Raw genomic sequence first — 22363 nt, forward strand, 5'->3', positions numbered from 1 at the left:
CTCTCTCAAAGAAATAAACATTAAAAAAATTTTTTTAAATAAAAGATTTTCAGATATACAAGTATTTGCTGATGAATATTTATATTACAATAAAACTTACAGATGTTCCCAAAAGGCACCTCAAAAGGGGAAACCAAATGATAGTCAGAAGTTGCACTGGTGAGCAGGTGGTCTTAGTAGGAGGACATTCATGGCTAGAAAATCATCAATCATCAAGCTATTTTTTTAAGTTTATTTATTTATTTTGAGAGAGACAGACACAACACAAGCTGGGGAGGGGCAGAGAGAGAGAGAGGAGAGAGAGAATCTCAAGCTCCCCCCATGGGGCTTGATCCCATGGTCTCGATCCCATGAACCGTGAGATCATGACCTGAGCTGAAACCAAGAAAGAGTTGGACGCTTAACCGACTGAGCCATCCAGCACCCCCATCATCAAGTTGTAAAGCTGGAGGTATCTATCTCAATGTAGAGTTAAACCTGCCATACACATTGGTTGCTGAATGAACACCAGCTTTGCTTGTCTAGAGTCCACGCCAAACGAGTGTTAATGTTACTGATATAACCCTCCCATCCCCTCCCCGTCCTAACCCCGCTGGCAAACACATATAACATTTAGCTGAAGATGTCAAGAGTTCTGACTAACTGAATGGTGGTAAGTATGGTCTTTCCAGTTTACTGATGGTGACCTTACCTGGAAATTATCATGAGTTCAGAGTTTCATAAATCAGACTCAATTTAATGATTAAATTTGTCTCCATTAATTTAAAATATATACAAATGTGGACCAATTTTTAATAGCCTTAATTTTTAGAGCAGTTTTAGGTTCGCAGCAAAATTGAGTGGAAGGTACAGAGATTTCCCATATATATCCCTGATTACATAGGTGCTAAACCAGTTTCTCATAATATGAATAAAAGCTTTTGTCTCTAAGCAGATGATCCAATTTTACCAAATACTGGCTTTGTCTTGTCCTAGCCCTGTTGGACATAATGTCTGTTATGGAATAAAACTTCAAAAACTTTATAAGGAAAACCTTATCCTATTTCAATCTTCAGTCACCTTAGTTCTTACCTTAAAATCTCAGTGTAGCACCTGGACTTTCATTCATATCATCTGCCCATTAGGAAGTTTATTTAAGAAGTTTAGTAATTATTAAAAATGTTCAGGCCTTGACATTTATTATAAGTGATAGTATAATAACCTACAAACATATAAATATGGCTTTTTTTTCACCCTGAGATCAGGGCACTTGTTTCTTTGAGAGTGACTGGTGCTTTATAAGACAGAAAAGTTTGAAAAAAATTCAATTCCAACATTCACTTAGCAATTGATCATAATCAGTCCTATGACATTTTCTTATTATGACTTCATCCTAATACTTTTAAGAGCTTTTGAAATGTGTGTTGCTCCTCTAATTAAAATGTAAGCTGCTTTACAGAAGCAAGGACTTGTTTTGATCATCACTCTTTATGTACTCCATTACAAATAAGCTATACTTGGCTTGTGTATGAAATCACAAAACTATCAAGGTTGGAGAGGTCTTAAAGATCATTTGGGCTTCGTCCAATCTCCAAACAGTACAGTCCAATCTCCCCTAGCAGTACACTTATCTGGCCTTTGCATGATCACCAAACACCAAGGAAGGCAGTTTAATTTTTATATACCTTTAATCCTTTGAGAGAAAGGCTTATTAAACTGAATCTCCTCCATACTTCTATACTGGTCATCATTTTACCCCTCAGGCCATACAGAACAAGTCAAACGTAACCCTCAAGAAATGGACACTTATTTTGTCACTCCAGCCTCCACTCCCCTACCTCCACTTTCTAATACACACTGCAGGCTAAATCTCCTCAAGCCGTCTACTCTTTTCATAAGGCATGGGCTCACAATTTCTCACCACTCTGGTTCTATCTCTTTGGACAGACTCTGCTTGATCGGTGAGTCTCTTAAACAACCATGCCCCAAAAATGAAATCTAGAATTCAGGGAGTGTCCAGAGCAGTGTGGAGAAGAGCTGTCCCCCTCTGGGATCTGGATGCTACCATTAAAACCTTGTTTGACTGCCACGTAATACTGTGGACTCAGACTGAGCAGGGAGTCAACTGAGGTTCCCTAGGTCTTTTCCACATGCTATGGATAAGCCCCATCTTCCATATGCTATACTTTGTATTTCTGTGTATTTCTTACCAAGTTCTAGACTACATTTATTCTTTAAAAAATTTTTTTTGATGTTTGTTTATTTTTGAGACAGAGAGAGACAGAGTGCGAGTGGGGTAGGGGCAGAAAGAGAGAGGGAGACACAGAATCCCAAGCAGACTCCAGGCTCTGAGCTGTCAGTGCACAGCCCGATGTGGGGCTCAAACCCATGAACTGCGAGATCATGACCTGAGCTGAATTCAGACCCCCAATTGACTGAGCCACCCAGGCACCCCTAGATGACATTTATTCTAATGAAACTTTCTCTTCCTAGACTTAGATCATCATTCCAAACTGTCAGGATAAATAAGTAGAAGCACCATTTATCTAGTGCTTGCCAAACACCAGGCACTCTATATATTATCTCATTTGAACTTCAATTTTCAAACCACCCAATAAGGTAGAAATAATCACTTCCATTTTAGAAATGAGACAACTCAGGCACAGAGAGGTTAAATAATTTGGTCAAAATTACACGAGGGGTAAATGGCAAAACTGGAATGAAGACTGTCATCTGTCTGACTTCAAAGCCCATGGTCTTTCCACGGTGGCACACTGCCTGGTTCTCACTGGGTATATTCGTTAGGAAATGTGATCAGCATGCTATGAGGTATCCAAATTTAGGATCACAAAATTACAGAATATGGGCACAGAGTAAATAATATAGTTGAGCAGCTGGCCTCAACATAATTACAGTCTGGTTATTACTGAAAGTAGTTCGCAAATCACATGAGGGAAATTACCCCAAACTCAGAGGCATTAAACAAAGATTGATTTATAAGTTAAGTGCACCCTGGGAATCTTTAAAACTACTCAAGAGATATTAACACAAATGCCAGTACCATTTCCTAAGCCATTCTTGAGGTGACAGGGAATAGACAGTGTGATACAGTGGAAAAGAGCACAGGCTTTTGCCGCTACCATTCTTCCACTATGTGATCTAGGGCAAGTTACCTTCTACATTCAAGAAACTTTGCAGGACACCTACTAGGGGCCAGACACTCCATTAAAAAGCTAAAGTAAAATGACAAATGTGTCTGGCCCCTGTCTGTGGAGACTGTACAGATTAATATGGGAGGCAAATGCATAAACAGATAATGTCATTAACTAGTGGAATGCTTCTTCGCATCTCTGTTTCCTCACCTGTAAAAAGGAGGAAAATGCCTGTTACTTTACAAGGATGGCATAAGCAATAAGAAGTACTAATGTGTGCATGGTAAGTATCCAAGAAAGGCTGGTTTCCACCTCACTCCCCCCTTAATATGAAAACATATTTTATATGCTCCATATTACTGATCTAGAATCACCAGAAAGGTACTACAACATATAGTTAGTACCAGCCACTAATAAAAGTTATCAGAGTTAGTTGTGCATTCCAGCTACTATGCTCCCCTTGATAGAAGTAGAGATATTATCATTCTTTTTCCTTTATTTTTCTTTCAAATTTCAGGGGAAAAGTTAACATGGTTACTGTCAGAAACTTATCTCCTCTTTGTTTTCAAATAGTTTTATTATTTTCTTAATTAAATTATTTTTAATTTAATTTTTTTAATTTAATTTTTTTTAGAGAGAGAGAGAGCATGAGTGAGGGAAAGGGGCAGTGGATGAGAGAGAGAGAGAGGGAGAGAGAGAGAGAGAGAGAGGGAGAGAGAGAGAGAGAGAGAGAGAGAGAATCTCAAGCAAGCTCCATGCTTAGCATGGAGCCTGATGTGGGCTCGATCCTACAACCTTGGGATCATGACCTGAGCTGAAATCAAGAGTTGATTGCTCAACTGACTAAACTACCTAGGTTCCCCCAAAGTAGTTTTTTAAACAGTTTCTTGTAAGGGGGAAACATGTTCAATAGCTTACCTTCTCTTCTGGAGCCCACATAGGGAGGAAAGCATTTACCTTTGTGGTTTTACACCATACTCTCTACGCTGACATTCACAAAACAGTAATATGGTGGCTCTAGAATTGAACCTACTATACACCTGGAAGAAAATAATTCTTTCTCTCTTTAGTCTTCCCAGTAAAATATAAGTGAGCCATGAAAGGAAATATTAGGAACGGGATAAAATGGGATTCTAGAGGCTTGAATTAAATAGCAGAAAATTAAACACTTATACAATGAACAGCCAATAAACAGGGGCAAAAGTGCACAGCCTGAAAGTTACATCTCAGTAAATTTTATAACTACCACTTAAAAACAGTATTTCTTTGTTATAAGTATGTGTTCAAATAAAGTATTGGGTCTATTTTTTAAAAAGTATAATTACTTTTCTATGCAAACAACATTATTTTCTTTAACTAAAGGAGAAGTGAATTTGACACAATTATAACAAATGTTAACTATTTAACAAATGTTATTTGTTGAGGTGTGTGTGTGTGTGTGTGTGTGTGTGTGTGTGTGGTGGGGGGCAGTGTGTGCACATATGTCCTGCAATATGTAAAAGATTTTGCTACATGCTGAGGCATAGGAACTACCTCCAGATATCACATACATTTAGCTCAAACCAAGGAATCTCAAGGCTGTGGCAAAGGTCCCCTAATGGTTGTGGAACCAAAGCAGACAATATAATTTACCTATAGACACTGTCCTCATGCATCCATAAACTTTAGAGAATTTGGTTCCATTAGGGAATCTTGTGGAGAAAACCTCCAAGAAATATTAAGTGTAAAAAAAAGCAAATTGCAAGCCAATATGTATAGTATTGTATAGTATATGTATAGTATTATTAAAAATCGTGTGTGTATTAGTTCACTTTTTGTTGAAGATTTGTTTATAGATTACTACTGTATCAAAATTACAGGAGAGTGGTTACTTCTTGGGGGGGTGGAATAGGAAGGACCACAGAGGTAAGTTACTGGTAAAGCTCTAGTTGTTGGGCTGGGCAATGTGTTCAGTTGTATTAAGTATTATTTTAAACAACCAAATAAAGCTATATAGGGTTCAACAATGACAGTGTGTCATAGATCAAGGATTATGACTACGCCATTCCTATGTACCAATTCTGTGCAAGTTCAGTGTGTGAACCGAAACTTTTCTTTAACACAAACATAAAAGAGGACAGAGAAAGAACATATAAGTTATCTGGGAATTCTTAAATAGCATGACAAGCATGAGATTAGAATCAAACAGACTTGAGAGCTAATACTGGCTCCTCCGTGTACTAGTTGTGGGACCTCAGGAAACTTGACCACTCTGAATGCCCATTTCCTCAATTTAAAAACAGGGACATTATGATGTTGAGGTATGATCCGTCTATCTCTACTTTTCTGAGGGCTTAACAAGAAAGGATGCTGTATTTTGTCAAATGCCTTTTCTGCATCTATTGAGAGGATCATATGGTTCTTATCTTTCTTTTATTAATGTGATGTATCATAATTGATTTGCGGATACTGAGCCAGCCCTACAGCCCAGGAATGAATCCCATTTGATCATGGTGAATAATTCTTTTTATATTATGTTGAATTTGATTTGCTAGTATCTTGTTGAGAATTTTTGCATGCAGGTTCATCAGGGATATTAGCCTATAATTCTCCTTTTTAGTGGAGTCTTTGGTTTTGGAATAAAGGTAATGCTGGCCTCATAGAATCAGTTTGAGAACAACAGGTATTGATCTTCTTTAGATGGCTGGTAGAATTCCCCTGGGAAACCAGTTGGCCCAGGATTCTTGTTTGTTGGGAGATTTTGAACAACTGATTCAATTTCTTTACTGGCTATGGGTCTGTGAAAATTTTCTATTTCTTCCTGTTTCAGTTTTGGTAGTTTATATGTTTCTAGGAATTTGTCCATTTCTTCCAGATTGCCCAGTTTGTTGGCATTTAATTTTTCATAGTATTCTCTTATGATTGTTTGTATTTCTCTTATGATTGTATTGTTTGTGTTGTTTGTGGTCTCTCCTCTTTCATTTGTGATTTTTGTCTATTTGGGTCCTCTCTCTTTTCTTTTTGGTAAGTCTGGTTAGGGGTTTATCAATTTTTTTTATTCTTTCAAATAAATTTAGTTTATTTAATTTCATTGATTTAGTGTAGTTTCATTGATTTAGTTTCATTTATCTGCTCTACTGGGTTTTTTGCTTGTTTCTATTTATTTCTGCCCTAATCTTTACTATTTCCCTTCTTCTGCTGGCTTTAGGCTTTATTTGCTGCACTTTTTCTAGCTCCTTTAGGTGTAGGGTTAGCTTGTATATTTGGGACTTTTCTTGCTTCTTGAGATAGGCCTGAATTGCAGTGTACTTTCCTCTTAGGACTGCCTTTGCTGCATCCCAAAGGGTTTGGAACATACCTCAACATCATAAAGGCCATATATGAAAGGCTCACAGCTAATATCATCCTCATTGGGTGAAAACTGAGAGCTTTCCCCCTTAAGATCAGGAACATGACCGGGATGTCCATTCTCACCATGTTGTTCAACTTGGCACTGGAAGTCCTAGTCTCAGCAATCAGACAAAAAGAAATAAAAGGCAACACAAATTGGCAAGGAAGAAGTCAAACTTTTACTCTTTGCAGATGACATGATACGCTGCATTGAAAACCCCAAAAGACTCCACCAAAAAACTACTAGAACTGATCCATTAATTCGGCAAAGTCACAGGATATAAAACCAACATATAGAAATCAGTTGCATTTCTATACACCAATAATGAAGCAGCACAGAGAGAAATCACGGAATCAATCCCATTTACAACTGCACCAAAAACAATAAGATACCTAGGAATAAACCTAACCAATCAGGTAAAAGATACGTATACTGAAAACTATAGAAAGCTTATGAAAGAAATGGAAGACACAAAAAATGGAAAAACATTCCATGCTCATGGATTAGAAGACCAAATATTGTTAAAATGTCAACACCACCCAAAGCAATCTACACATTTAATTCAATCCATATCAAAATAACACCAGTATTCTTCACAGAGCTAGAACAAACAATTCTAAAATTTGTATGGAACCAGAAAAGACCCTGAATAGCCAAAGTAATGTTGGAAAAGAAAAACCAAAGCTGGAGGCGTCACAATTCTGGACTTAAAGCCGTATTACAAAGCTGTAATCATCAAGACAGTATGGTACTGGCAACAAAAATAGATGCATAGATCAATGGAACAGAATAGAGAACCCAGAAATGGACCCACAAATGTATGGCCAACTAATCTTCAACAAAATAGGAAAGAGTATCCAATGGAAAAAAGATATTCTCTCTAGCAAATGGTGCTGGGAGAACTGGACACCAACATGCAGAAGAATGAAACTGGACCACTTTCTTACACCATGCACAAAAATAAAGTCCAAATGAATGAAAAACCTAAATGTGAGACAGGAAACCATCAAAATCCTAGAGAACACAGGCAGCAACCTCTGTGACCTTGGCTGTAGCAAATTCTTACTTGACATGTCTCCAGAGGCAATGGAAACAAAGGCAAAAATGAACTATTGGGACCTCATCAAGATAAAAAGTTTCTACAGAGCAAAGGAAACATTCAACAAAACTAAAAGAACCGATGGAATGGGAGAAGATATTTGCAAAGGATATATTGGACAAAGGGTGAGTATTCAAAATCTATAATGAATTTATCAAACTCAACACCCAAAAAACAAATTATCTAGTGAAGAAGTAGGCAGAAGACATAATACTTTTCCATAAAAGGCATCCAGATGGCTAACAGACACATGAAAAGATGCTCAACATCATTCATCCTCAGAGAAATACAAATCAAAACAATGAGATACCACCTCACACCTGTCAGAATGGCTAAAATGAACAACTCAGGAAACAAGAGATGTTGGTGAGGATGCAGAGAAAGGGGAACCCTTTTACACTAACGGTGGGAGTGCAAACTGGTACACCCACTCTAGAAATAGTATGGAGATTCCTCAAAAAGTTAAAAACAGAACTACCCTTACACCCAGCAATTGCACTACTATATTTATCCAAAGGATATAAAAATGCTGATTTGAAGGGACACATGCACCCCAATGTTTATAGCAGCACTATCACCAATAGCCAAAGTATGGAAAAAGCCCAAGTGTTCATTGACAGATGAGTGGATAAAGAAGATGAGGTATACATATACATATACATACACACACACACACACACACACACACACACACACACACATATATACATACGTGTATGTATTCCATTTCTTTCATAAGCTTATATATATATGTATATACACGTATGTATATATGTATACACACACACACACACAATGGAATATTACTTGGCAATCAAAAAGAATGAAATCTTGCCATTTGCAGAACACAGATAACTAGATATTATGCTAAGTGAAATAAGTCAGGCAGAGAAAAAAAAATATCACATGATTTCACTCATATGTGGAATTTAAGAAACAACAGATGAACACAGGGAAAGGGAAGGAAAAATAAGATAAAAACAGAGAGGGAAGCAAACCATAGAGCCTCTTAAATATAGAGAATAAACTGAGGGTTGCTGGAGGGGAGTTGGGTGGGAGATGGGCTAGATGGGTGATGGGCATTAAGGAGGGCACTTGCTGGGATAAGTATTGGGTACTATATGGAAGTGATGAATCACTGGGTTCTACTTCTGAAACTATTATTACACTATATGTTAAACGACTTGGTTTTAAATAAATAAATTTTTAAAAATGGAGACAATACAATCTATCCTGCTGGATTACTGTTAGGATTAGAAATAATGTATTTAAGGCAAATGGCCTATTGTTAGTATTAAGTCAATAATTACCTTTTAATCAAAACAGAATCCATTTTGGTGAAAAATAATACAATTTTTATTAGCAACTTGACAAATTAGAAGAGAATTATTATGGAGGACAAGGCCTCAAATGAAGTTATACCATGCAAAAACATATTTCTGAGAAGTTAATTGCCTGATAGATACTATTTTATAAACAACAAATTAATTCTTGAAGGGTTTTTATTTAAAAAACCCACTTATATTTTCTGAATATATACATGCTTTGTTCTGATTATAAAGGTATTACATTTTCACTTAAAAATAAAAAAAAAAACATGATTAAAAATCCCACGTGCCAGAAGATAAACGCTGTTAACATTTCAACATTTTTATGTGTTTCCCTCCTGTGTTTTTGCAATATCTAAAGTTACAGAATGAGTGGAGAGGATGGTTTCTGGCTTGGGAGACTTCAGTGAAGAGGAGTGTTAAGTCTTTGTCCTTTTTTGCCTCTTTCCTCACTTGTTAGCTGCCCATTTGGGCCCTCCATGGTAGGGGACAGAAAGAAGGGGAGGAAAGCAGAGGAGGAAGGTGAGCCCCACTTGAATGGTCCCTGTGGTGATGTCTGAGGTCTTCACTAGCAGGTGAGCTGGTTTATGAGCTGTGCCCGGCGCCGGTCTCCCAGCAGTTTATACCCCTATGAAGATCATGCTGGGGTCTTTAAAAATGACCCTTTCTCTAGGGCCTATATTCAGTCCATGAGAAGTACATGCCTTACATTTGCCCCCCACTGGGGAAGTGCTATATGCCACCAAGGCAGTCCTCTTTTCTACTTTGCCAGCGACAAGAGGCTCTTGATTATGAATTTCTCTTGAGGGGACTCATAAACCAAACCCCAGGGACACTTGTCTAGCACTGGAAGAGTATTCCCTGAAGCTTCTTTATCTCCACTTGAGGCAGGGGAGGGTGCAGCAAGTCTCTTCTAAATAGTTCTCTGTGGGCCTCTTCAACTTGCAACCTCTCTTTTAAAACCTTGAACTGATGAATCAAGAGTAGTAAAACTGGTTCTGCAATCTTCTCCCTTGTGCCGCACAGGGGGTCTAGTACCTTGCTTTGGGATGTCTCTGTCTTATTCCTGGCTTTGGGGCCTCAGGCAAAACTGAGAGATAGGCCATCTGTATATGTATATACTACTTTTTCATCAAATTTTTAGTCATTTGACATACCATGAACATTTTCCCTCTAAATATTAGTTTAAAACATAATTGATGGGGCGCCTGGGTGACTTAGTCAGTTATGTGTCTGACTTTTGCTCAGGTCATGATCTCACGGTTCGTGAGTTTGAATTCCGTACCAGGCTCTGCTTGGGACTCTCTCTCTCTCTCTCTCCCTCTGAAAATAAATAAATAAATTTTAAAAAATCTTTAAAAAGACATAACTGTTAATGGCTACACTGATGTTTCATAATTTTTAAATCAATGCCCAATTGTCAGGCCCTATTTCCAGGTTTTGCTATTAGAAATAATGTTCGGTGACCATCTTCCTGTATTTACCTTGGTACCTAACTCTGATTATTTTCTCAAGACCAAGTTCTAGAAATGATATTATTGAGTTAAAGGGCATTTTTTGGACTTGAGATAGCATCTTCTAGAGAAGTCGTAACAGTCCAGAGCAGTACGTGAGGAGCTGGTAAGTCATCACCTCTGTCCTCACAATAAGAAAAGAGCTGAACAGACTAATAATCAACAACTCTTCTTAGGTCTGTCTGAGAAGTGAGGTCACAGGGCAAAGTGCTACCCTCCAAAGTGGAGGCAAATATACAGAATCACGACCGACTGAAGCAGAAACCCTTCATTTAAGCCAGTAATGGGTAGAAAAATTTTAATTGATGAATTGCTAGAGGCTCAGTGTGGACAAACTTAAGAGTTAAAAACTCCAAGTTGGGGCCACATACTTCTGGGAGTTTTACATCCAGGAGCCCAGCACTGGGTTCTCAGGGTGACGACTGGAGAAAAATCCCCTTGTGTTTCTGTCAGGAATGGGGGGAAAGTACATATTTTGAAATCTGCTCAGAGCATTCCATTCTTTGTAGCAAATCCAGCCCTCAAGGGACACTATTAAACCAGAGACCCTAAATACCTTGGATTATACCAGAACCCGACCAATGTGGGGGAAGGGAAATACCCATCTCAACCTCTTCCTGTCTCACTTAACGGTGGTGGTGGCAGAGGTAACAAAACTGAGAACTTGGAAGGGCCTCATCCCAGTGGCACAGGCTCACTAACGGACTGAGACCTAATCATGACTATAGCATGCTTCCCCTCTCCTCACACCTTACTACAACCCATGACATCAATAACGCTTCTGTATAATAATGGGATTAAAACAGAAAGAAATGCATGTCAAAGACCTTATTTAAGAAGTCTCTAGGGAAACCCAAAGAAGAGGAAAAAAACAAAGACATCAGAGGAAATTTTAGCCTCTGACACCTATAGCTAGCTACCTAAGCAGCAAACACAGTCCTAACTCCTAGCCAAATAAACACAAAAGCCTCACACTAAAGGTCTACTTATCTCAGTTCTTTTTACCCAGTACATCATGTCCAGCTTTCAACAAAAAATTAAACTGATACTAAAAAAGACAAAAAAACAAACAAACCCAAAAACACACAGTTGAAGATACAGAGCCAGCATCAGAATCAGACTCAGATATGGCAGAGATTTGAGAACTATTAGAGTAGGAATTTAATTATGATTAATACTCTAAGGGTTCTAATGGAAGGAGAGGACAACATACAAAAACAGATAATGTAAGCAGAAAAACTGAAATTCTAAGATGGAATCAAAAGGATATCCTAGAAAAAATTATAAAGAAATGAAAGAGGTCTTTGAAAGGTACATCAACAGACTGGGCATGACCAAGAAATAATCAGTGAGCTTGAAGATATGTTAATGAAAACTTCTAAAACTGAAATGCAAAAAGAAAAGAAATGAAAAAGATGGACTAGAATGTCTAATTGCTGTGGGACCACTGTCAGAGGTGTTACAGAATGTAGCATAATGGGGATACCAGAAGGAAAAGAGAGAGAGAAATAGAATCAATATTTGAAGTAATAATGGCTGAGAATTTCCCAAGATTAGTGACAGACATCAAGCCACAGATCCAGGAACCTCAGAAACATAAGCAATACAGACACCAAAAAAAAAAAAAAAAAAAAAAAATCTACCCATAGCATGTTATATGAAAACTGCAGAAACTCAAAGACAGAAAATTTTTAAAGAAACCAGAGGGGGGGAAAAAAACACAGAATAGCAAGGGTGAAAACCGCATCAGACTTTTCTTCAGAAACCATGCAAGCAAGAAGAGACTTAAGTGAAATATTTAAAATATTGAGAGATCCCACCATCCTACCCCTGCCACCAATCTAGAACTATGTACCCTGCAAAATTATCCTTCAGAAATGAAGGAGAAATAAAGACTTTCTCAGATAAACAAAAACTGAGGGAATTTGTTGTCAGTAGACCTGCCTTGCAAGAAATGTTAAGAAAAGTTCTTCAGGGGCACCTGAGTGGCTCAGTGGGTTCAGCTTCTGGCTTCAGCTCAGGTCATGATCTCATGGTTCGTGAGTTCGAGCCCCACATCAGGCTCTGTGCTGACCACTCAGAGCCTGAAGCCTGCTTCAGATTCTGTGTCTCCCTGTTTCTACCCCTCCCTAGCTTGCACTCTGTCTCTCTTTCTTAAAAAAAATAAATAAATAAAATAAATAAAAATATTAAAAAAAAAAGTTCTTCAGAGGGAAGGAAAATTATATAGGTCAGAAACTCAAGATTTACATAAAGAAAGGAAAAAAACATTAGAGAAGGAATAAGGGAAGGTAAAATAAAAAACCTTCTCTTGACTGCTCTAAAGCAATATATTCAAATAACAGGAACAATGCATCCAATTATGTATACATAATATAAATAATAATATATACAAAATATATGTGTATGTACATATGCTTAAGCATAAGTAAAACAAATGACCACAATGATAAGCGGGACAAGGGGGAGGAATTAGGACGATTTTGTTATTATAAGGTCCATGACATGGGATAGGGTCATTTCAAAGTAGACTTGGATTAGTTGCAAATGTATACTACAGAATCCAGGACAACCACTAAAAAAAGGAAAAAAAGAAATATAATTTAGTATGCTAAGAAGGGAGAGAAAATGAAATTATATTTTTAAATACTCAGTTAAAGCCACAAAAGGCAGAAAAAGAGTAAAAACCAAAAACAGGAATAAAAACAAAGGCAATGACAAGAAAATAATAAAAAACATGATAATATTAATCTAGCTATATGAATAATCAATTTAAATATCAATGGTCCAAATATACCAATTAAAAGAGATTGTCAGCATACATCAAAAAATAAGACCGACTATATGCTGTCTGTAAGAAACCTACTTTAAATATAAAGACACATATAGATTAAAAGTAAGGAGATGGAGAAAGATACATCATGCTAATACTAATCAAAAGAAAGTTGGAGGGATGCCTCAACTCAGTTGGTTAAGCATCTCTTGATCTCAGCTCACGTTTTGATCTCAGGGTCATGAGTTCAAGCCCATGCTGGGCTCTGTGCTGGGCATGAAGCCTACTCAGAAAAAAAAAAAAAAAAAGAAAAATGTTGTAGTAGCTACACTAATTTCAGACAGAGCAAACTTCAGAACAAGGAAAAGAGGGGCATTACATAATGTTAAGGGGGTCAATTCTCCAAGAAGATATAACAATTCTTAAAGTGTATACACTTAGCAGCAGGGCATTAAAATATGTGAGGCAAAAACTGTTAAACTGCAAGGAGAAATAGATAAATCCACTATTAGAGTTGAAGACACTTCAATAACTATCAACAATGGACAAATTCAGCAGGAAGAAAATCAGTAAGGACATAGCTGAAACTTACAGCATCATCAATCAATTGGAATAATTGACATCTATAGACTAATACACCCCAAAACAGCAGAATATATATTCTTAAGTTTACATGGAACAACCATCAAGATAGACCACATTTTGGGCCATAAGTACATATTAATAACTTTTAAAGAATAAAAATCATACAATGTCTACTCTAGGAATACAATAGAATTGAATTTGAAATCAATAAAAGCTGAAAAATTCCCAAACAATTGGAGATTAAACAGTCCATTTCTTTTTTTTTTTTTTAATTTTTTTTAACATTTATTTATTTTTGAGACAGAGAGAGAAAGAGCATGAACAGGGGAGGGGCAGAGAGAGAGGGAGACACAGAATCTGAAACAGGCTCCAGGCTCTGAGCGGTCAGCACAGAGCCCGATGCGGGGCTCGAACTCACGGACAGTGAGATCATGACCTGAGCCGAAGTAGGACACTTAACCGACTAAGCCACCCAGGCGCCCCTAAACAGTCCATTTCTAAATAACACATGGACCAAAGAAGAAATCTCAACAGAAATTTAAAAATATTTTTGACACAGTGAAAATGAGAATACAACTTATCAAAAGCAGGGCTCAGAGGGAGATTTATAGCACTGAATGCACATATTAGAAAAAAAAAGAAGGATCTGAAACCAATAATCCAAAGTTGTTAATTGGGAAAATAGAAAAAGAAGAGCAAATTAAATCCAAAGTAAGCTGGGCACCTGGGTGGCTCAGTCAGTTAAGTGTCCAACCTAGGCTTAGGTCATGATCTCGTGGTTTGTAGGTTCAAGCCCTGTGTCAGGCTCTGTTGCTGACAGCTCAGAGCCTGGAGCCTGCTTTGGATTCTGTGTCTCCCTCTCTCTCCGCCCCTCCCTGACTTGAGCTCTTTTTCTCAAAAGTAAATAAATATTAAAAAAATAAAAAATCCAAAGTGGGGCACCTAGGTGGCTCAGTTGGTTAAGTGTCTGACTTCGGCTCAGGTCATGATCTCATGGTTGCGGGTTCAAGCCCTGCCCTGGGCTCTGTGCTGATAGCTCAGAGCCTGGAGCCTGCTTTGGATTCTGTGTCTCCCTTTCTCTCTGCCCCTTCCCCACTCATGCTCTGTCTCTTCCTCTCTCTCAAAAAATGAATAAACATTAAAAAATTTTTTTTAAATCCAAAGTAAGCAAATAAAATAAATAATAAAAATTAGAGCAGAAATCAATGGAATTAAAAATAGGAAATCAGCAGAGAAAACCAACAACCCAAAAACAGAATCTTTGAAAAGATCAAGAAAATCAATAAGCCTCTAGCCAGGCTGACTAAGAAAAAAAAGAGAACATACAAATGACTAATATCAGAAATGAAAGAGGGGACATCACTGCCAGATCCCATGGACATTATTAAGATAAAGACTAATATTCCTTTATAGAAGCTAATGTTATAATGTAGTAGTCCTATCTCTTCAGTCTTTTTTCATTCTGGAAGGGTGCAGCATGGATTTGCATAGTCATTTCATTAGTCATTTCATAGACTAATTAATCCTCACTACCACCCTCTCAGTGCCAAGGAGGTTGGAAAAGGCAGAGACTGACCAGAAACAAACACCATCCTGCCAGACATATAAAATGACTAAGTGCCTGAGTGTGTAGAGGGAAGCTTGGAAGTGATGTCAGGCTTTTATCTTTTATTTTTAACATAAAAGTTTTAAAGCAGACTATAAAAATCGAAATATGTTAAGCCACTCACTCTTTGCTGAACTCTTCCTAGATAGAATGTTCATAAGAAAAAATTGTTTCCCTCCCAAAATGGTGTAAGCAAATCTCTCTTAGGTTAGATTTAAGAATATATCCCTTAGGTCATATGTTTTCAGATCTGATTGGTCTCCAAGTAAATCTGTGAAGGAGCTTGTTCTTAGATTAAATTTTAAACAGGCAGACAGAGAATACAACTATCCCTATTGTGTTAGATATGAGTTCTAAAGAAGTTAAACAAAAACTTCTGACTCCGCCTCAAAAGAGAAAAAAAAAAAAAGAATATTATGAACAATTCTATGCCCACTAATTTGATAACAGAGATGAAATGGACCAATTTCATAAAAAGAAACAGACAATATGAGTAGATGTAAATGTATTAAAGAAATTAAATCAATAATTAATAACTTTCAAAACAGAAAGAACCAGGCCTAAATAGTGAACTCTACCAAACATTTAAGGAAGAAATTATACCAATTTCCTACAATCTCTTCTAGAAAACAGAGGTACAGGAGTACTTCCTTGTTCATTCTATGAGGATATCAGTACCCTAAGACCAAAATCAAAAACATTCCAAGAAAAGAAAACTAAAGGCCTCTATCTCTCATGAACATAAGATATAAATATACTTAATATTAGCAGATATAATCCAATAATTTATGAAAAAGCTACATAACACAATCAAGGGGGATTTATCCCAGGTAATCAAAGGTAGTTTAACAGTCAAAAATCAATTAATTATAAGATTATATTAAAAACTTACGTCCATACAGAAACTTAAAGCAGCTTATAACACAGGCTAAAGAAGAAAAAAATCACATGATCATATTAATAGATGAAGAAAAGGATTTGACAAGATCCAACACCAAGTTATCATAAAAAATTCTCAGCAAACTAGGAATACAGGAGGAACTTCCTCAATTTGGTAAAGAACATCTACAAAGAACCTATAGCTAACATCATACTTAACAGTAAGGAACTAGATGCTATCCTGCTAAGGTCAAAAACAAGGCAAGGGGTGTCTGGGTGGCTCAGTTGGTTAAGCCTCTGACTCTTGATCTTAGCTCAGGTGTTGATTTCATGGTCATGAATGCAAGCTTTGTACTGGGGTATGTGCTGGGCATGACTTAAAAACTAACAAACAGCAACAGTTGGGTGGCTTAGTCAGTAAGGCATCTTACTCTTGATTTCGGTGCAGGTCATGATCCCAGGATCATGGGATCGAGCCCCATGTCAGGCTCTGAGCTGAGCATGGAACCTGCTTGGGATTCTCTCTCTTTCCCTTTGCCCACCGCTCACTCTTTTTCTCCAAAATTAAGAAAAAAAAAAGTTAAAAAAAACAAACAAAACCACAAAAAACAAGGAAAGACTGTCCCCTCTCACCACTTATACTCAAAATCATCCCAGAAGTCATAGCTAATAAAACAAAAAGTTAAAAGAAAGAAAATAAGAGGTGTACAGATTTGCAAAGGAGGAATTAAAACTCTTTTTTCTTTCACAAATGACATGATTCTTTATGTAGAAAATTTCAAAGAATCAACAATAACAAAACTCCTAGAACAAATAAGAGATTATTGAAAGATGTCAGGATACAAGATTAATATACATACCAGAAATGAACTGGAATTAAAAAATTAGAAACACAGTATCATTTACATTAATATCAAAAATACAAAATACTTAGGCATAAATCTAATAAAATACATACAAGATCTATGTGAGTAACACTACCAAATTCTGACATAATAAAAAAATATAAATAAGTAGAGAAATATTCCATATTCATGGATAAAGAAATATCCATATTCATGGATAAATATTGTTAAGATGTCAGTTCTTCCCAACCTAATTTATGAATTCAATGCAATCCCAATCAAAATCTCAGTAATTTTTAAATTTTGTGGCTACTGACAAGTTGATTCTAAAGTCTATATGGAAAAGCAAAAAACCCAGAATAGCAAACACAATATTGACAGAGAACAAAGTTGAAGAATTGACAATACCCCATTTCAAGACTTAACATAGTAATACAGAGTGGTACTGGTGAAATAGTAAACAAATAAATCAATGGAACAGAATTAAGAGCCAGAAACAGTCCCACACAAATACAGTCAACTCATCTTTAACAAAACAGCAAAGGCAACTCAATGGAGATAGGGCAGTATTTTCAACAAATGGGGTGCTGGAACTGGACATCCACATGTAAAAAAAAAAATGAATCCAGATGTAGACCTGGAAAAAAAATCTTCTCAAAACACATATATGATAAAGAATTAGTATCCAAAATGTGCCCCCTCCCCAAACTCTTAAAACTCAACAATAAGGAAAAAGCAACCCACTTAAAAACTGGGCAACAGTCTAGAACAGCCATCTTCCTATAGAAGACATTCTTACTGATGGCAAAAAGGCATTTGAAAATATGTTCACCATTATATGTCATTAAGGAAGGAATTGCAAACTAAAGCAGCAATGAGATACTACTACACTTCTATTAGAATGGCCCAAATCCAAACACCGATAATATCAAATGCTGATGAAGATATGGAGCAACAGGTACTCTCATTCATTGCTGATGAGACTGCAAAATGGTACAAACATTTTGGAAGACAGTTTGGCAGGTTCTTAAAAACCTAAAGATATTCTTACTGTGCAATCCAGCAATCACTCTCTTTAGTGTTCACCCAGCAGAATTAAAAACTGATGTCCACACAAAACCTACATATGGATGCATACAGGAGCTTTATGCATAACTGCCAAAACTTGGAAGCAAACAAGATGTTCTTTAATAGGTGAATGGATGAACAAAGTGTGGTTCTATCCATATTATGGGATGTTATTCAGTGATAAAAAGAAATTAGCTATTAATTCATGACAATAAATGAAAGAATCTTGTAAGCATAGGGCTAAGTGAAAGAGGCCAATCTGAAAAAACATGTTAAATGATTCTAATTATAGGACACACTGGAAGAGGAAAACTATGGACAGAGTCAAAAGACCACTGGTTGCCAAGGGTTCAGAGGAAAGAAGGAAGGGAGTAATAAATAGGTGAAAAGCAGGGCACTTTTAGGGTGGTGAACCTATTCTTTTATGATATTGCAATGGTAGATACATGTGATTATACATTTTCAAAACCCATAGAATGTACAACACAAGGGGTAAACTCCAATGTAAACTACAGACTTCAGTTAATAATGTATCAATATTGGCTCATCCTTTGTGATAAATGTACCACAGTCATGAAAGATGTTAACTGTAGGGTGGGGGAAAAGGGAGTCTAGGGAAGCCTTCCATAGCTTCTGCTCAATTTTTCTGTAAATCTATAACTACTTTAGAAATATCAGGTCTATTAAAAAAAAAAAAGAAATTGTAGGCTTCAGAGGCAAAAACAACAACAAAAAGTCATGTCAGTTTATACACTTACCAGTAGGATATGATATAAGAATGGCTGTTATGCTATACCCTTCCTACTACCACTTTATCATTTTATATACAAAACTGGTAGTTTGTTTTTGCTTTAAGATTAAATTTTTTATTGTTTATTTTTGAGAGAGAGAGAGAGAGAGAGAGAGAGCGAGTGAGAGCATGTGAGTGGGCACAGGGGAGGGGCAGACAGAGAGGAGACACAGAACCCGAAGCAGGCTCAGGGCTCCAAGCTGTCAGCACAGAGCCCAACATGGGGTTCATGAGATCATGACCTGAGCCGAAGGCAGATGCTTAACCAACTGAGCCACCCTGGCATCCCTGTTTTTGCTGTAATATGTAGTTGTTATTTATGTATGAATTTGAACATTTTTGTCATGTTTATTGGATATATGCATTTCTTATTTATGAATTTTCTACCCACAAAATTTGTCTATTCAGTACACTTTTCTTTTTAGAGCATATGCTATCTTCCTCCGGGTATGTAAAAACTCTCTAAATGATAGCTACTGGTCTTTTATCTACTTAAAATATTTTTTAGTTCCTGATTTCCCTTTAATTTTGTTTATGGTGGCTTTGTGATTTTTATTAGTCATAGACAATATTAGTTTTATTTAGTCAAAATTGCCAATCTTTTAATGTTTGTACATCTTGCGATACATTAATTTTTAATACATTACTTTTAATTCATATGGAAATATTTTGATATGTAATGTGAACAAAATACTTTGTACAATTAGAAAGTAGCTGGGAAGTGAAAAGTTCTAAAACATTCTTTTCATCTGACTCGTCTCGCTGGTAAAGAAATAACTAAACATAGATCCTCCTGAAGTTACGAGAGCCCATTAAAGAACTGTGCTCTCCCCCACCCAATCTTTTGACCCTTAGGATACACATTAAGACTACTTCTAGAGGATATACGTTTTTAGGTTAAAACTTCCACAAGCTTTTGGTTTCAAAGGAAGAATATAAATTTGTACTTTTCAGTTCAACTTAAGGTTTATCTTGTGATTAGATTAGTTTCCTAGTACATTTTGACTCTGAAATCATCTTATATTAGATTTGTTGCCAAAATGACTCCTAAATTATATCTCTAATGCACCCCCATCTTCTTCAAATATGGTTCTCTCTAATGGCCTTGAGTCCATTACAGACAAATGTATGAGTTATGATGTAAGATAAGTAATGTCTAAGGAGACTATGTGCTTCTCAACTGCTCCTATCTCCATTCTCCAAAGATAGAAGATAAATGGAAGTGCTAAATATAAGAACTTGATCTCATTGAGTTTGAATTAGACTATTCTATTTTGAGAATGTCTGACCAAGTCTATCTCTTACAATTATTTCTATTAGAAGACTATAATAAAAGTGGGATATAAATATCCTACATAGAATATAAAAGCATTATTTATACTGTATTTCGAGAGTGGGTGAGTAGGAAACAAGACAAACATAAAGCGTTACTAAAAATATTGCCCACATCGTGGGTACTTTGGTGGCAGAGATCAAGCACAGCTAGTATATATTACATACAGTGCATGTGCATAGATTCTGACACATCAATAAAAAAAAACTATACTGTCCTGAAAATATTTTCTTTTTAAATGCAAAATAGCCTTTATCTGAAACATTAAAATTTTTCCACGTCAAGATACCAATTACAAGTATGTGTATTTGTATGTATGTATATGTGTGTGTGTGTGTGTGTGTATATATACATTTATGAAATACAGTATTAGTTCATACAGGGAATCTAATTATGTCATTAATTATTTAAATGTGTGTGTGTGGTTTTTTTTAAATAAACAGCATTCAGCAGTGTAGTGTAGAGAAGCAGTACAGAATAATGGCTAAGAACATTGGTCTAGACTCCAGCTGTCTTGGTTAAGTGTTGGCAAAACTGTGTTTTTGGTATGTGAACCCTGTGTAACATTCAGCTTTTCCCAGCCTTGGTTTCTTCATCTGTAAAGTATGTATAATAACAGCACTCACCTTATGTGGCAGTTGTGAGGACTAAGTCAGATAATCTAGGAAAGTACTTTGAATGGTGCCTGGTGTTCAATAAATATCAGCTATCATTAGAATAACTGAACAGGAAAACTAAAATGAAACAAGATAAATGAAGAGGCGATATAGAACAATGCAGTCATATTCCACTTCTAAACATGATACATTTAGGTCTACTTTAATTACAGCCCAACTGAAATGACACTAAAAAAATTAATAAAATAAAAAGGAAAAAACAGATAACATTAGATATGAGTAATAATAATGAAATTTTAGGAGATGGAAAGCAAATGTATAATTTGTAACTGGTTACACAGAACAAAGAAAGCTAAAACTTAAAGTAGCCGCACAGAAGTAGCCAACAAGAAGCAAGCTGCTCTGCATGGGAGTATTCCAGAAAGGCTCAGGAACTGGAGACTCATGTATTTCTAAAGGCCAGGGAAGAGAAAGGGCAGCAAAATGGGAGGATTGGCTAAAAGTCTACGGGAGAAGCTGTTAGAATCCCAGATGCTCTCCCCCCACAATCAGGTAATTACTCATTCTTTTGCCCTAAAGGAATTTAGAGGCTTGATTTCTGCATGAGGTAGAGCCAGAGGACGTTTGGCTCCAAAAGGATAGATACGTGGCATAGCAGGAGTAAGGCTGCAAGTTGAAAATATGAGCATGAAGTGAGATTGTATAGATAGATAGGTACTGCAGATTCCCCACCCCACTCACCTTTCAGAATTTTGGCAGGTGATTGGCACCTAACAAGGCAGTAGTAAGAGAATCCCTCTTTTGGAGAACTAACAGGACCAAGAGAAAAGATGTACAGATAATTTTTGGGTCCCTCAATAAAAAAGCAATACCTAACTACCTACCAGTTGACAAATCCTGTCAACCTTACAAAGAGCTTTTAACAGCTTTTTAGGGCCTCAATCTTAAATATGAATGAAGAGCCAATGACCACTAAACATCGAAGGAAAGTCTTTAACATTAATGACAGACATCAAAACAAACCAAAAAAAATGAATTTGAAAAAACATCAATAATTCAGATGACAGGAGCAGTTACTGAAAAACCGAAATGAACATCTTTAAACAGAAATGAGAGGGGCGCCTGGGTGGTTCAGTTGGCTGAGTGTCTAACTCTTGGTTTCAGCTCAAGTCATGAGCTCACAGTTTGTGGGTTCGAGCCCTGTGCTAGAGTGCAGAGCCTGCCTGTGACTCTCTGTCCCTTTCTTTCTGCCCCTCCCGCACTTTCTCTCTCTGTCTCTCAAAATAAATCAATAAACTTAAAAAAAATGGGAAAAAGATTATATCACAAAAGAACATAAAACTATGTGAAGAGAAAACGGCTCCTGGAAATTAAAAAAAAAAATGATATCAGAAAAACAATTCGAGTTGAGGAAATTTCCTGAAA

The 22363-nt window shown here is 36.6% G+C and overlaps 1 protein-coding gene across 13 annotated transcripts in view; it reads right to left on the reverse strand.

Moving 5' to 3' along the window:
• Positions 1 to 22363, reverse strand: part of CCDC158 (coiled-coil domain containing 158) — a 103442-nt gene that overhangs the window by 14141 nt on the left and 66938 nt on the right. The window lies entirely within an intron of this gene.

Source organism: Panthera uncia, chromosome B1 (assembly GCF_023721935.1).
Source record: "Panthera uncia isolate 11264 chromosome B1, Puncia_PCG_1.0, whole genome shotgun sequence".
Classification (NCBI taxonomy): Eukaryota; Metazoa; Chordata; class Mammalia; order Carnivora; family Felidae; genus Panthera; species Panthera uncia.